This window comes from Chrysochloris asiatica, unplaced genomic scaffold, assembly GCF_000296735.1.
Source record: "Chrysochloris asiatica unplaced genomic scaffold, ChrAsi1.0 scaffold00017, whole genome shotgun sequence".
In the NCBI taxonomy this organism is placed as follows: domain Eukaryota; kingdom Metazoa; phylum Chordata; class Mammalia; order Afrosoricida; family Chrysochloridae; genus Chrysochloris; species Chrysochloris asiatica.
In genome coordinates this window covers 32,201,199-32,218,056 of record NW_006408535.1, presented here as the reverse complement: position 1 = coordinate 32,218,056, position 16,858 = coordinate 32,201,199, and the positions used below count along the sequence as shown (strand labels likewise).

At 41.8% G+C, this 16,858-nt stretch overlaps 1 pseudogene; it reads left to right on the top strand.

Annotated features, from left to right (window-relative positions):
• The first annotated feature begins 277 nt into the window (after positions 1 to 277).
• Positions 278 to 3,684, top strand: LOC102830789 (annotated as a pseudogene).
• Positions 3,685 to 16,858: the final 13,174 nt, after the last annotated feature.

Sequence of the window (16,858 nt, the reverse complement as noted above, 5' to 3'; positions counted from 1 at the left end):
TGGATTCCGATCCATAGAGACCCTGTATAGGGTTTTCGAGACTCACTTGGTGAGCTTGAACTGCCGACCTTGCAGTTCAAACTGCTTTGCAGTCTGGCTCATTAAGATAAATGAGGACCTTGCAAATGAGCAGGTCAGTTTAAAAATGAGCAGAGATGGCACACTGGTGTGGGGGGGCTGCCACGGGGTGCAGCAGTGGCTCCTTCTGCCGCACGCCAACATGGCACCCACCAACATGGCGGACCTGGAGGCCAACATGGCGGACATGGAGGCCAACATGGCGGACATGGAGACCATACTGGCCGAGGTCAGCTACCTGATGGCCATGGAAAAGAGCAAGGCCATGCTGGCCACACGCAAGTGCCAGCAAGAAGATCATCCTGCCAGAGCCCAGTATTGGAGCATAATGCAGAAGTATCTTGAGAAGAAAAAGGAAATAGCGTTTGACAAGATTTTCAATCAGAAAATTGGTTTCTTGCTATTTAAGGATTTTTGTTTGAATGAAAGCAATGAAGCAGTACCTCAGGTGAAGTTTTATGAAGAGATAAAAGAATATGAAAAGCTTGACAATGAGAAAGATCATCTTTGTAGGAGTCAATACATTTATGATACTATAGCGTAGTGGTTACGAATTGGGCTGCGAACCGCAAGGTCAGCAGTTTGAAACTACCAGCTATCCCACAGGAGAAGGATGAGGCTTTTTGCTCCCGTAAAGATTTACAGCCTCAGAAACCCTGTACAGGATGTCAGTGAGTCGGAACCGACTCCATGGCACATAACAACAATAACAACATATCACGAAAGAGCTTCTCTACTGTTCACACCTATTCTCAAAGCAAGCGGTGGGGCATGTACAAAGTCATCTAGCCAAGAAAGAAGTGCCACCAACTCTCTTTCAGCCCTATATAGAAGAAATCTGTGAAAGCTTCAAGGCAACATTATTCAAAAATGTATGGAAAGTGACAAGTTTACCTGGTTTTGAAAAATGTAGAATCAAATATTCATTTGACCATCAATGATTTCAGTGTACATAGGATTGTTGGAAGAGGAGGATTTGGTGAGGTGTATGGTTGCAGGAAAGCAGACATTGGAAAAATGTATGCAATGAAATGCTTAGATGAGAAGAGGATTAAGGTGAAGCCAAGGAGAGACATTAGCCTTAAATAAAAGGATCATGCTGTCTCTTGTCAGTACAGGAGATTGTCTTTTCATTGTCTGTATAACCTATGCCTTCCACACGCCAGATAAACTGCTTCATCCTGGATCTGATGAATGGGGGCGATCTGCATTACCACCTTTCCCAGCACGGCATATTTTCTGAGAAGGAGATGTAGTTTTATATGCCACTGAAATCATCCTAGGGCTGAAGCAAAAGGCACAGTCGCTTCGTTATGTACTGAGATTTGAAGCCAGCAAATATCCTGCTAGATGAAAATGGTCACGTGAGGATATCAGATCTCTGTCTGGCCTGTGATTCCTCCAAAAAGAAGCCACACGCAAGCGTTGGCACCAGGGGTACATGGCTCCCGAGGTCCTGCAGAAGGGGATGGCGTATGACTGCAGTGCTGATTGGTTCTCCCTGGGCTGCATGCTCTTCAAACTTCTGAGAGGTGTTGGGGACAGCAATCACTGAGATGCTGAGGCCCTGTGTCATGTACGAAAATCCAACACGAAGGCCCCACTCAGGATCGCTGGCCATAGACCCTGAGGGCCAAGGAAGTGTCCTCCTGAAGTCCCGGGTTCATAGGCTTTTGCGAACTCATTGGTGGGCTACCTCTGTATAATTTTCTTTGGTCTTATTATTCATTCTATGCTTCTAACTCCAATAATTGTAGCTTCTGAGAAAATGGTTTCTTATGTGCCTCTCTTAATGTCTCCACTGTGTTGGCAGTGCGTAGGGTCCTGGGAACAAATCTTTCTGCGGGACAAGCTCTGGCCACCTGGCAAGCATGTCCAAACTGTTCTTTAGCAAATTATTCAGCTATGTTTGATATTAACTTAATACGTGAGCTCTTGATATCCATGTACAATATTAAAACAAAAACCTCTTCTAAAGCTGAGGCCATAAAAGTTCCAAAAGTAGGTTTGCTGGGATTCTGCAAAGAGGCTCTGGAGACAATCCGCCCAAGGAATTCACTCAAAGTAGATTGGCGAATTCTGGAGTATTGTTCAAGGAATAATAGTGACAACCGCCTCAAACTGTCCCCAGGTGTAAACCATTAACCCAGAAGTCCTCCTTCCTCCTGAAAGCCTAAGCCAGGTAGCTGAAACAGCTTGACTCTCTTCAGACCTTTCAAATCCTTTTCACCTTTTCCTAGTAGAGATTAAGTGCTATAAGTATGTTAATGAGCCTTGAGAAACCTCAAGTCACTGCCTTAGGATTTGAGCCAAAAAAGTAATTTATAAGTTTGCTTGAATTTTTGGAAAATTAAGAATGTTAGATTATTAAGACAATTTGCATTGTATATTTTAGAATTTGTTCCTGTAAATCGTTGTGTCCTGTTTTGAACAATTAATCACATTTCATTTCTGTACCCTGTCTTCATGATCACCTTCTTCCTTTGTGTAAAATCCCTCCCTGAAATAAAAGATGAATGCAGATGGAATCCTGCATGCATTACTGCCTACAGGGCCATGATGCCTGCAATCCAGGGTCTGCCTGCCAGTTTTGCATCCACCCTGGTCTCGGGGTGTCTCTTTGTTTCTTTCGTTGCGTCTTTGTATATATTCTTTCTCTATCTCCCTACTTTGTGAACCAAACTTCCCTGTTGAGGCAGGTCCCTGACAGAGAGGCCATAGCCCTTTCAGACAACATAAAACTAAAGATAAGCATGAAATAGATCGCATGACACTGACAGTGAATGTGGAACTTCCAGATACTATCTCCCCTGAATTAACATCACTTCTGGAAGCCTTGCTTCAGCGAGATGTTAACAAATGACTTAGCAGCCACAGAGCTAGCGCTCAGGAAGTGAAAGAACATTGTTTTTTCCGAGGTGTTGACTGGCAGCATGTCTACTTACAGAAGCATCCTCCACCCCTAATTTCTCCCGTGAAGAAGTCAATGCCGCCGACGCCTTTGATATTGGCTCATTTGATGAAAAAGACACCAAAGGCATTAAGCTTCTTGATTGTGACCAAGAACTCTACAAGAACTTCCCCTTGGTCATCTCGGAGCTCTAGCAGTAGGAAGTGGAGGAAACCATGTACTGAAGCTGACACTGATAAGACCGAGGCCAGGAAAAGAGCGAAAAATAAGCAGCTTGGCCACAAAGAAGATTATGCACTGGGAAAAGACTGTATCATGCATGGGTACATGCTGAAACTGGAGAACCCATTTCTGACTCAGTGGTAGCGATGATACTTTTACCTGTTCCCAAACCGGCTAGAACCGAGAGGCGAAGGCGAATCCCGGCAAAATTTACTGACGATGGAACAGATTGTCTCGATGGAAGAAACTCAGATTAAAGAAAAAAAGCATATCTTGCTCAGGATAAAAAGACGGAAGCAATTTGTCCTGCAATGCGAGAGTGACCCAGAATTTGCACAGTAAGAAAAGGAGCTGACCGAGACCTTCATGGAGGCCCAGAGGCTCCTGCGTAGGGCACCCAAATTCCTCAACAAGCCTCCATCCTGGAGCTCTGGAAGCCACCTCTGTGCCACAGGAACAGCAACAACCTTTAGCGCTGGGGTAGGGAGGGGCCTGAGCTTACTGCGTGCCTGGGAGGGTCTCCCCTGATGTTCCCAGCCTGGCCACATGGAGCCTGATGGAGACACACATGGTCAGACCCTCGATTGACGGAGTGCAGGGGTTTTTCATTACCTGGAGGGACACCCAAGAGGCCAAGATGCTCCTAATAGGAGCTGGGACCTTGTCAGGTAAGGCGGTCACCTTCCCACCCCACCTGGTGGCCTGCAGTAAGATCCTGCATGTCTGCATCCCGCTGGAAAACTACTGAAGTGAAGAAGCCTCGTCCTCTTTGCTGCTCACTTATTTTGGTAGAGCCGGAAACAACGTCTGAAATATCTTTAACTTTCCAAGATGGACTTTGACCAACTTCAATGGGTGACAGACCACCCTCAGTGTTGTCTCATTTTAGCCCTGACTGGTCACTACTGAGTTTGTCTTTGCTTCTTGCTCTGGAGGATGGGAGAACCATTGTTTGTACATCTCACAACAGACTTCTTATTGCCCCAGGGTTAAAACTTGGAGATGTTTTCTGAAAAGATTGAATTGGGACCTTCCTGGGTATACTGTACCCACATGCGGACCACATGCTGGCTCTGCCTTTGACAAATGTATCCCTGGAACTCCTTAGATGGGGACACAGACAGCATGGTTTCCAGGGTTACAGGGTAAACAAATCGGTTTTTTTGGGGGGTGGGCCTTACATGTCAGAGTACATCCGTTTCCACACTCTTCAAACCCACACCTGTTCCAGTAAAAGCAAGAGCAGCTGTAAGTGTCCCTGGGGCAGGTGTGTGCTTGCATGAGTCTCTGGCGGATTTTACAAGAAGCACTGGCAGGATCTGGGAATTCTAGTTTTCTCTACCTGTCCTCGGGAAACATCAATCACAACCAAGCAGAGGGAGGGAAAGAAATGCTGTGGCTCACATCTAGGTTATTTTTAAATGCGTGGTATTGCATAAAGAAGGCTGCTGACTGAATGTGTCCAAATAGGTTCAAGTTGTACAAGTATGTTGTGATTCTCAACTTATCTGTTATCTGTGAGCAATTTGCACTTGGTGGCTGTATGACTAACCATGATCCCAGCAGCCCCCGCTTCCCCCAAAGATTACATGCCCTTACATGGCCCCTGTACATGCTGGGTTAAGCAGAACCAGCGTTTTGCCCAGCCAAGTCCCCTGTGCCATCAGACGAAAATAATCCTAATTTTTAGAAGTCACATACTGGCCCCATTCTTGGGGGCAGCCTCACTGTGTGTCTCCAGGTTAACTACTAACCACATAAATGACTTGACACAGGGAAAAAAAAAAAAAAAAAAATGAGCAGAGATGACCTCATGGTCCTAGAAGAATAGGATACGCTTAAGCCTACCCAGTGAGTTAAAACAGTTAGCTCAGAAACTAAATCTCTGTGTCACTAAAAGGTGGAATGTTTGAGGAATGTGGTGCTGTGGGTTAATGTGCCAGACTGCAAAGTCAACTTGATCCGCAAGGTCAGCGGTTTAAGCTCATCAGTCACTCATTGGAAACTCTATACAAGGTCACTATGGGTTGGAACCAACTAGATGGCACTTAATAACAACAATCTTTGTTGTACAGGGTCTGATTTTATTCTTTATTTATTTCGATGTGCGGACATATTATTTGTCTTTGAGGTTACCCTGTAATTTATTATGTTTTTCCCTGCTTAAAACAGTCTGTTTTATCTTGAACTTTATTTAACTTTTATAGGCCCGCCTAAATCTAGGCACTAAAATGGCACACCAAAGTAGTACAGCTGGCCCCACACCACACTGGTATGCCTCCCAACCACTCGGCTCCAAACGCCCAGAGAGCAAGGTCTACACTCACAGTAGATGAGGGTGGGGGCTGGTCACACTTCTTGTAACCAGGGGACCATGGGGAAAAATCACACCTTTCTGTCTTTGCATGAACACCAGGCCTGGTTCTGCTACCAAAACTGCTCACAAGATGGTGAAGCTACGTCTGGCCAGCCATTCACCAATCAGCCTCTCCTCCCAGCAAGCACTCCATCCATCTCTCTAACCTTTCTTCTGAAGTTCAGGGTGCCAGAATTTTCATCTGTGCATGTTTTATTATGTCTCTTGTATCTTTGTTGTCCTGGTGTGGCGCTGTGAGTTAATGCGCTACACTACAAAGCCGTTTGAACTGCAAGGTCGGCGGTTCAAGCTCACCAATAGCTCACAAATCCTATACAGGGTTTCTTTGGGTCGGAACTGACTCGATGGCACTTAGAAACAACAACAATCTTTGTTGTCGAGGGTTTGTGTAGGGCATCTGCCTAGTCCACCATTTTGCTAGTTGATCATTTCTTTTATCAAGAAAACTTTTTTGTAACTTTTTAAAATATTGGTTTCATATAATATTTGTCCTTTTGTGATTGATTTCACTAAGCATAATGTCCTGGTGTGGCGCTATGGGTTAATGCACGAGGTTGCAAAGTAATTTGAACTGCAAGGTCGGTGGTTCAAGCTCACCAGCTGCTCCTCGGAAACCCTATACAGGGTCGCTATGAATTGGAACTGACTTGATGGCACTTAACAACAACAACAACATTGTAATCCATGTTGTGAGGTGTGTTGCAGATTCATCATTATTCTTCATTGTTGCATAGTATTCCATTGTGTGTATGTACCAAAGTTTGTTTAACCCTTCTTCTGTTGATAGACATGCAGGCTGTCTTCATCATTCTGATGTGTTTCTTGTTAAGTACTGTCATTTGTGTTACTTTGGCCTCCGGCTCCCTAGCTACCTGCTCCTCCATTGCTCCCGCTCCTCCCAGGTCTCACCCACCTGCTGGCCCTAGCGTCACACTTCCCTCCAGAGCTCCCACAAAGTGTGTAACCAACCACAGGATGCTGCTCTGGGATCAAAGACTTGTCTGTTTTGGTAATCCTTTGAAAGAACCAACTTCTTACCTTGTTGATTCTATTGCTTTTCTGTTTTCTATTTCTTTCTGCTCTTATCTTTATTATTTCTGTTCTTCCTGGTGGCAGTAGGCTTACTTTGCTACTCTTTTTCTAATTGTTATAGTTAATGGAGTTAAGGTGTTGATTTTTGTTTTTTTCTTTTTGTATGTGTGCATTTATTGCTATCAATTGCCCTCGGAGCACTGCTTTTGCTGTGTCCCAAAGGTTTTGGTTAGTTGTGCTTTTGTTCTTATTTGACTCAGGAATTTTAAATTTTCATTTTCTGTTTGATCTATCACCCAGTAGCTTTTAAGCAGGGTGTTGTTCAATTTCCACATGTTTGATGTTTTTTCCTTGATCTTATTTGTTGATTTCTAATTTTGTAGCACTTGATCTGAGGAGAGACTTTGCAGTATTTTGATGTTTTTAAATTTATTGAGGTGCGCTTTATGGTCTGTTCTGGATAATGTCCTATGTGTACTGGAAAAGAATATATATTAGCTGTTGTTGGGTTGAATGCTCTGTATGTATCTATGAGGTCAAGTTGGTTGTATTGTTTAGTTCTTCTGAGTCATTGTTGAGTTTCTTTCTAGTTATTCTGTTCTTCATCAGATGTGGTGTTTTAAAATATCTCAGGCTGCTAACCTCAAGGTCAGAAATTCAAAACTACAAGCTGTTCCGTGGGAGAAAGATGAGGCTTTCTGTCCCCTAAAGATGTACAGCCTCGGAAACCCTGTTCAGGGTTGCTATGAGTCAGGACTGACTCCATGGCACATAACAACAACAATTATTATTAGAGTTGTCTATCTTTTTTTCAGTTCTATTAAAGTTTGATTTATGTATTTTGAGGCTCTTTCATTGGAGGTATAGATATTTATTATGGTTATGTTCTCTTATTCAATTTATACCTTAATTATGATATAATGTCCTTCTTTGTCTTTCATGCTGGGTTTTGTCTTACCATCTTTTTTTATCAGTGATTAAAATTGTCACTCCTGCTCAATTTTGATTGCTATTAGTTTGATATATTTTTCTATCCTTTGATTTTTAGTCTATTTTTGTCTTTGTGTTGTTAAAAGCATAGTGAAGAATCTTATTTCCTTATCCATTCTGCTCCTCGCTTTCTCTTGACTGCTTCATTTAATCCACTTATAAGTAGTGTAATTCATGGTAGGTATGAACTGATGGCTGTCATTTTGCTCTGTGTTTTTTGTGATGCTTTTTGTTTCATTGTTCCACATAATTTTCTACACTTAAGTTCATTTTGTTTGTGGACTTTTCCCCCCTTTTCTTTATTTCTGTTGTGTTCATGTCTACTAAATCTTTCTGATTTTCCTGTTTTATTTTGGTGTAAAGGTATATTTATTTTCTTTGAGGTTACCCTGTAATTAATTAACTTTTTCCTCTGTTTAAAACAGTCTCTTTTATCTTGAAGTCTACTTGACTTTCTCACCATTTGGAAGTTCTGTATTTACACTATTCTCTTTTTTCACTCTGTAGTTGACTGACTTCATTATAAATTAATATCTCTGATTCTGTATATTCAATCTTGTAGGTTTGTTTTACTTTATTGTTGTTGTTAAGTGCCATGGAGTTAGTTCCAATTTAGAGCAACCTTTTGTAGGGTTTCCAAAGCTTTAAATCTTCACAGAAACAGAAAGCGTCACCTTTCTCCTGCAGAACCTCCTAGCAGGTTCAAACTACAGACCTTGTGGTTCAGTCTAGTGTTTATTATATGGAACCACTGTGCTCCCTTTTTATTTGAAATATTAAGGGAGCATTCTGGAAATCTTGTATCATCAGTCTTGTCAACTCCACATTCAAAATAATCACAGTCCTTTTCATAAGTCCATTAGTCCATTATAGTCCATCTTTCTATTTCAAGCATTTCAGCAAGTCAGCAAAGCAAAAGTTTATCTGTACGGGGAGAGATGGAGTGGCTGGGGACTTTAGACCCAGAGAGGGAGGGGGGCTGTGTGCTGATGACCTGGGGAGGAGGGAGCAAGCTTGCAGGATATACCCTTTGGTTGGCTGATGATGCATGGAGGGGATTGTAACCCTGGCAATGAAACAATATATGATAGGATGAATGTAAAGCTAACGTTCTCCCATGTAAACGATCACATAATTCACAATAAAACATTAAAAAAAAAAAAAAAAAGTTTATCTGTAGATGACAAAACTTAGTATGGCAATAACAATTATTCTTTACAGTAAAAGACCTGATGGTAATTAATTACAGAACTAAAGGCAAGTAAAGTCCATTTCAAATCAGAAGGAACATTAGATGAAGATATCTGTAAACATAATGATTAACCTAAATTTCAAAAGTCTCAAATATGACACATAATCATCTTGAGACATAATACTATACTCCAAGACTATTAAGTCTTTAAATGTGAAGTAAGCTTTATAGGTATGTGAAGTATTTTCCCAGTTAAACTTACTGCTTTTTTGTTGTTCTTTTACATTTTATAACTCTTTTTTATTTCCTGGTGTGATGCTATGGCTTAATGCACTGAACTACAAGGTCGGTTTATTGTTGTCCTAGTGTGGCTCTCTGGGTTAATGTGCTGTACTGCAAGGTCAGCGGTTCAAGCTTACCAGCTGCTCCTCAGAAACCCTATACAAGGTCTCTATGAGTCGGAACCACTTGATGACACTTAACAACAACAACAACATTGTGAATTGAGTGAAGGTTTACAGAGCAAATCAGTTTTCCATCCTACAATTCATACATACTTTGTTTCATGGCTTTGATTTGTAATCTCCACAATAGAATATCATTTCTTCCACTTCCTCTCTGTGTTTCCTATTTCTATCCCTTCTTTTTTCCTAACCCTTTGAACCTTGTTCTTGGGCAAATGCTATCTTTATGCTCTCAAAGATTGATTATCCTAATGTTGTTGTCTTTAAGTGCTATCAAGTCAGTTCTGACTCATAATAACCCTGTACAGGGTTTCTAAGGAGCAAGTTATAGATTTGAACTGCTGACCTTGCATTTAGCAGTCCAGGGCTTATCATGTAGCACCACACCAGGACTCCATTCCTGTTATATACCTGTCTATTATTTGGCTGAAACTTGGGGGTGGGGGTTGAGTTCATTTCCAGATCTGAAGGGTGATAAAGAACTCTCTGACTTTTATGCCTCTAGACTCAAAAGAAACTACTGCAACCAAGATCACAATGACAGTAACTACTTATGATATTTTTGTAGTCAATACATACGTAATAAAGGAGCTCTAGGAGTCCTGGTGTAGCACTGTAGGATAAGCACTGGACTGCAAAGTCAGTTTGAACTGCAAGGTTGGCAAACTCACCAGTCACTCCTAAGAAGCCCTATACAGGGTCGCTATGAGTCGGAACTGACTCAATGGCACTTAACATCAACAACAAAGGAGCTCTGGTAGTGTAGTGTGTTACAAGTTGAATGGCTAACCAAGAGGTCAGTAGTTAGAATGTATCAGTCACTTTGCAGGAGGAAAATGAGGCTTTCTGCTCCTGTAAAGATTTATTGCCTCAGAAACCCTTTACAGTCACGATGACTCGAAACTGACTCTATGGCACAAAACCACCATCACCACCACCATATAAGTAATAAATCATTTGTCATTTCAACAATCTTCAGGTGTACATTTCAGTGGCATTAATTATATTTATCATGTTGTCCAACCATAACCATTTCCAAAATTTCCCATTACCTTTAATAGCAGTTCTATGACCCCCTGAGCAATGAGCCCCTTTTGCCCTTCCCTCTAGCCTTCTCCTGGTAAGCACTAATAAATTGTGGTCTTTGTAGCCTTACCTATCCGTGGTATTTCATATAAATGGAATCATACATTTGTCCCTTTGTAATTGATATATTTCACTCAGCATGATGTTTTCGAGCTTTATTCATGTGTTCACATCTTGGAGTATATATCAGACTTCATTTCTCCTTATGGATGAGTAGTAGTCCATTGTGTGAATGAACCACATTTTACTTATCCATTCATTCATTCATAGATGTCTAGGTTGTTTTGGCTATTGTGACTAGTGTGTAATGAGTATTGGTATACAAGTTTCTGTGTGAATTCCTGTTTTCAATTTTAGGAGGTATATACTTAGGAGTTGACTAGCTGGATTATATGGTAAATCTCTGTTTAATTTTTTGAGGAACTGCCTAACTGATTTTCGTGGTAGTGCTATACCATTTTGCAATCCTGCCAGCAGTGGATGCAGTTCCAAATTTTTTTTTTTTTTTACATAAGATAGACTTTTAAAGACTAATTGTATAGGAAGTAGAAGAGGGCAGTGGTGGGGTTAAGCTGAAGAAATGAAAAGCCCTTTTCTTCCACCTCTAGCTCTTCTTTCCTGCAAGCAGTTCAGTGGTGGTCTATAGGGTCTTCATCCCTGACTCTTCTGCACTTAGTCTACTCTCTGGCTAAAACTGATCTATTACCGATTAAGGAACAGAATTGGATAAGAGTTTACAGGGGAGCGGGACACGGGGAACAAAGTCAGAGATCTCTGCCTGAAGTTCCCTTAATCTGGGGACTCTTCCTCCCTCTTTCCTTTCTCTCATTGGCCTCAGACACTATACAAGTTTAAGGAAGATACAGTCAAAAGCTGATTCTCAAATAATTGTGTGTGAGAATGTGTATCTGAACATGTGGGTATTGGGTGGCCTTCATGGGGCAGCTGTACTGTGTCTTCTGGGCTCAGTCTCATTGGTTTCACACATTGTACTCCTTCTGCCCTTATTTTAATCTTCTTCCTTAAACAAGGGGTTTATTGCCATTAAAATGTACATTTAGTGCCCAGTCAACTTTATCTATCAGTGTAGAAGAAAATGTGTAATTACCTATTGAAGGACTTTATTCAATAAGAGTAGATGTAAATTATTTCAGTTTGTGGGGAGAGGGAAATGTTTTCTGGCTTCCTGAAATCACTGAAGAGGCTGTTTATAAGCCTGAGTGTGATGTGGTAGGATAGGCAGTTGCAGGCTTATGAGAACCAAGGAAGATGATTCCAAAAGGTTTAAATGTAAATAATCTACATGAAATCCTTGGGATCTTGAGATTCTCCTACTTGAAAAGTGACTATACAGTGAAGCAGTCTGACTTTCTCTAATGTTTTTTTCCAAAATGATAGTCCCACTCTGTCACCAAGCATGGCTGGGCTATCCAGACGGAAAAAGTTTGTTTTAGGGTGGGGTGGAGAGAGGACAAATTTCAGTGTTCAAGACAGACTCCCAAGATCACTGTCTCATCATTAAGGGAAGTGAATTTTGGTCCCTCCAAAGATCGTCTGGAAATTAATCCCTGAAGTCATCCTAGAACCAAAGGCAGCCATGGAGGTTTAAGACTACAGCACATCTGAGGACCTGAATCCCTAAGGCGAGTCTTTAGAGACAGGCTCTGGTGAAGGGCACTCCGTCCCACTCTCTTCTCTCAAGTAATGCACTTATTCTTTCCCCTCCTCCAATCTACACAGTTTTCCTGACTCTATGTTAACTCCAGAGACAAGGGTCAATTTGGGTTGTAGTGTTAAGGAGATTTTATGGCTCTGTGACATAGCCACCCTTATAGGGTTTGGAAGAGAAGCTAGTGGTTTTGAACCACCAACCTTGTGGTTAGCTGTTCAGTGCTTATCCTACAGTGCCATACCAGAACTCCAACTTTGTTATTAAGTAGTGCATTTAAAGGCATCAAGAACCTCCTTCCCCAGTGAAACATTGTATAATCTCCCAGTTCCAGCCTCTTTCCCACAGGGCAACATTTTATCTCAGATGACAGATATGTAATATAAAAATGTGAAAAGCCTTTAAGGCAGTACAAGTTTTTGTTTCTGTGGATGGTCCTGGTTTGTAAGCCTTCCCTGCTCTCACCCCCACATACCCAGCAGCAACCAGTGGGTGAGAAAAGATTCTGACACCTAAGTCTTTGCTTGAGGCCCAGTCAGGCACAGGTTGCACTTTCCCAGAGTGTGACCCTGACCTGCCTGGTTAGCCCACCAGGTGCAGTCAACAGCTTGGGTTCCAAGGCACACAGAGATGGGCCCAGGCTCCAGCCTTTGTCTCCTCTGGCACCATCATCCCAGCCTCAAGAACAAAGCACAGACATTATCAATATGCCCTTTCTCGCCCCAATATTGGGCTTTGGGTGCCTGTGGTTCCTGATTGGAGAGGACCAATTCTCCTTTAGCCTGAGTTCAGTGGCCTCTAGGGTTTATCCATTTTAGAGGAACTGTCCCTGTCTTTCATGCCTTACCTCTACAACACCTCCATCCTTTACCTAAGGGAGAACTCACTTGCCCTGGTGCCCCTGATAGCTTCTCCTGTGGTCTTTATTATCAACTAGAACTCTTGTGTGAAAGAAAACACCTGGTAGGAAAGAAAGGTAGGGCATTTAAGTTCTGGGAACCAAAAATCTGCAGCCTCCCCAGAGACCAAGTCAACATCCTTGTCTTTTTCTAGAGAACAATGTGATTAAATCAAGGACTTTGTGTAAGACTCTCTAACCATTGAGTCAGTTCCAACTCATGATAACCCATCCTGTCAGAGTAGAACTGTGCTTCCTGATTGCATTTTTAGGAAGTAGATCACCAGAGTTTTCTTCCAAGGTGCCTCTAGCTGGACTCAAACCTCTAATTTTTCAGCTAGCATCCAAGCACGGGAAGTATGTTAGCCATTTGCACCACACAGGGACACTCTAAGACTAAAGATTGAGAATTCTGTCCACCAGTAGCAGCTCCTTATAATTCTAATACAAAGCAGATGCTACAGTAGAGATGAGCACAGAGTTACTAGGAAACAAGAAGAAGCGGGTTTGATGGAAAAAGACTTTTGAGAGAAAAGATTGCCTTGGGGAGAACTTAAGAGGCTACATAGGTTGTTTTGTTGTTGGTTTTTTCTCATTAGAGATGGGAGACAGGCAACTCCCTGGTAGAAGAAAGATAGAAGAAAGCACAGAGGGAGAAGCAGAGACACATGACAAAGCAGTGTGTATTTGGAAAACACAAGTTTCTTCATGTGGTCATGACTACAGGGAGGCAGGGGATGACACAGAAAAATATAAGCCAGAATAGAATGTTCTGAATGTCAAGTGAGGAACTTCGATCTTCAATATGGAAAAGATATAGACATTTACCTTTGAACTAAAGGATTGGAAGGACATAACCAATGGAAGAGCTCTTTGACTTTTGGCCTGTCCTCCGTTATATTCATGAGGAGACTGAGAACCAGAGCAGTCCCAGAGTCAGACAGTATTGGCTGCAGAAACAGAAAGCAGCTTCAGGCTTCCCATTTCCAGTCTAGCATTCACTCTCCAGCCAGATTGCCATGATGGGGAAATGCTCCTTCTAATACTTAATCCATTGTGAAATTTGTCTCATTTTCTACTGGCTCTGGATTTCTTCTCAGAGTTCTTCTACAGCTCTTCCTGTTGTGAAACATGGTGGGAGAAAGCAGAGATGTCTTTGCTATTGAATCTACCTCTGGAATTATGGGAACTCCTACTGAGGTTCACTCAGGGGCACTTCCATTGGGGAGGAGGTAAAAAGGGGATGAGTGGGGCAGGGGTCCCACTTCTCCAGTCGCTAGGGCTCATTTGTTAGTTTTATTGGGGACACTCACTGCAGGAAGCTTCAGCCTGTTTAGGAGAAAGAATCCCCATGAAGACGACTTCAAGCAGTATGCCTCCCTGTGTTTGAAGACAATTCACATGCTGACTTAATCAAAGTAGCAAAGTCTTTGCTATTGGAAAAACTATGACACAATATTTGCCAATTCAACATATTTTACGATTTAGTGACACCAAGTACAATAATTGTGCTGTACAACCATGACCAATATTGATTGCCAAGTTTTCCATCACCACAAATATCTTAGATATGCAATACTAAGGAAACAAGGTATGGAGAGAAGTAATTTGCTTAGAAATATCTCTTTTGCATATCATCCATCTCCTGCTTTCCTCCTTGTGATAATCATTAGGACCGTTAACATGAACACAATAGTCCTTCTTTTTCCACAAGTGGGAGATATTGTCAAGGGAAGAAACACATGGATAGGGCATATAAACATATCAGTGTGGAGAGAGTCTAACTTTATCCAATTTAGGAAATCAGTCTCACATCTACTTAAATGGAAATTTTTGCTAAGTTACTAAGTTCACCTTCTGCTTTGAATTTTGCATTTAAGTCCTGTTTTTGTTATTGTTAAATGCTATGGAGTCAGTTCTGACTCACAGCAACCCTGTATAGAGTTTCTGAGGCTGTAAATCTTTGCAGGAGCAGGAAATCTCATCTTTCTCCCACAGAGCAACAGGTAGACATCAGCTGCCACCTTGTAGTTTGTAGTCCAGTGTTTATCCTACAGAGTCACCACACTCCCCCAGTTTCTTCCCTCTGAATGTGGTTGATGTTCTTACTTCTCCAGATTCTACTCCCTCACTACCTTCCTGGTTCTGCCCCTACCTCACCTCCTTTTTTTCTTTTCTTTTCTTTTAGCTATTTCATCTTCCATAGTAGAACTAGAAAAGTACACCTAAGCCAGACTATGTTTGTTAAATATGTTCAGGGGAGGGCATCACACTTAAACACGAGCAGGAGATGAGACCTGATAGGTCATTCAGTGACTGAGGCTAAGTCACATGACCTCTCTGTACCTTTGTATTCTTTTCCAAGAAATTAAAGAGTGAAGAAAGATGTAAGAGCTCTTCCAGCTGTTTTCTTCCTTTCTTTCCTGTTTTCTTTCTTTCAAGCTTTCTTCCCCTAAAAAAAAAAAACAAAAACTTTCTCATAATATCTCTCAGGAAGAAAGGTTGAAACACAACATAAGGTTTATTTCCTTCAGACTTAGAGTCCTGGTGTGGCACTGTGGGATAAAGCAATGGACCTGACAGTCGGTTTGAACCACAAGGTCAGTGGTTCAAACTCACCAGCCACTTCTTGGAAACCCTGTACAGGGTCACTGTGAGTCAGAATGGACTCAACTATACTTAACAACAACAAAACCTGGAGTAAGGATCATGCTCTGGCTTTCTGTGGAGAATCTGAAGACAAAATGTAAGTGATTTGATCTAAATCACAAAACTAGTAAGCAATAAGTTTGGAGGTTTGTTTTGTTTTTAACATTTCACAACAACACATGACTTCTACAAAGAGCTGTTACAATTTCTAGGTATTTTGCCCATCTAACTTTCTTAATTATTAACAGCTAACTAGCTTCCATGTGAAAGGAGATAGGAATATGCCTCAGAAACTCTGAAAGCTCCCAGGACTTTTCTTCTACTCCATAAGCCCAAGTTGACTCCTACTCCTGCCTCTTTTCTTTGTTCACAGAAGTGAACCAATTGTTCTGGAGATGCAGAGCTTCACAAAATTGCTCAATTGTTTCCTTTCTTGAGAAATGAAGCAGGAACAAACACTGGGGTCTAGGGAGTCTGGATGATCCAAAAATCCTAGAAATCATGATGACTACTTGATAAGATTCAAAATCAATTGATATTTTAAAGTAACAGAAAGATATTTCCTTGATATAATTTCATGTATGCATGAATGGTGGGTTTCATTTGGTGTGCCAAATCTAATCGATTTGGAACAGTAGCCCTTAGTGTTTTGTCTTCAGTTAGCTAGATGTACTATGGAAAAGAGTTGGAAGGAGCATCTAGTAACTTTCAACACTTACCTCTCTGGATGTGTTGTGATTGTTGTTGTTAAGTACTGTAGAGTCAATCCGACTCCTTTCAACCCTGTATAGGGATTCCGAGGAGCCACTAGTGAGTTTGAACTGCTGACCTTGAGGTTCAAACTGACCTTGTGGTTCAGTGCTTATCCTACAGCACCACACCAGGACTACCTGGATGCATTGTTGTTGTCAAGTTGGTTCGGGCCCATAGCAACCCTATATGAGTTTCCAAGGAGCAGCTGGTTTCCTTGCAGTTCAAACTGACCTTGCAGTCCAGTGCATTAACCCACAGTGCCACACAGGACTCCAAAAAAATTTTCCCAATAGTTTATTGTTGTTGTTGTTTAGTGTTGTCTAGACAATTCTGACCCATAGCAACTCTGTATAGGGTTTCTATGAAGCAGTTGGTGAGCTTGAACTGCCGACATTGTGGTTCAAACCAACCATACAGTCCAGTGCATTAACCCACAGTGCCACACCAGGATGCATATTGCATAAGTGCCGTCGAGTCGATTCCGACCCATAGCGACCCTGTATAGGATTTCCGAGGAGCATCTGGTGAGATTGAACC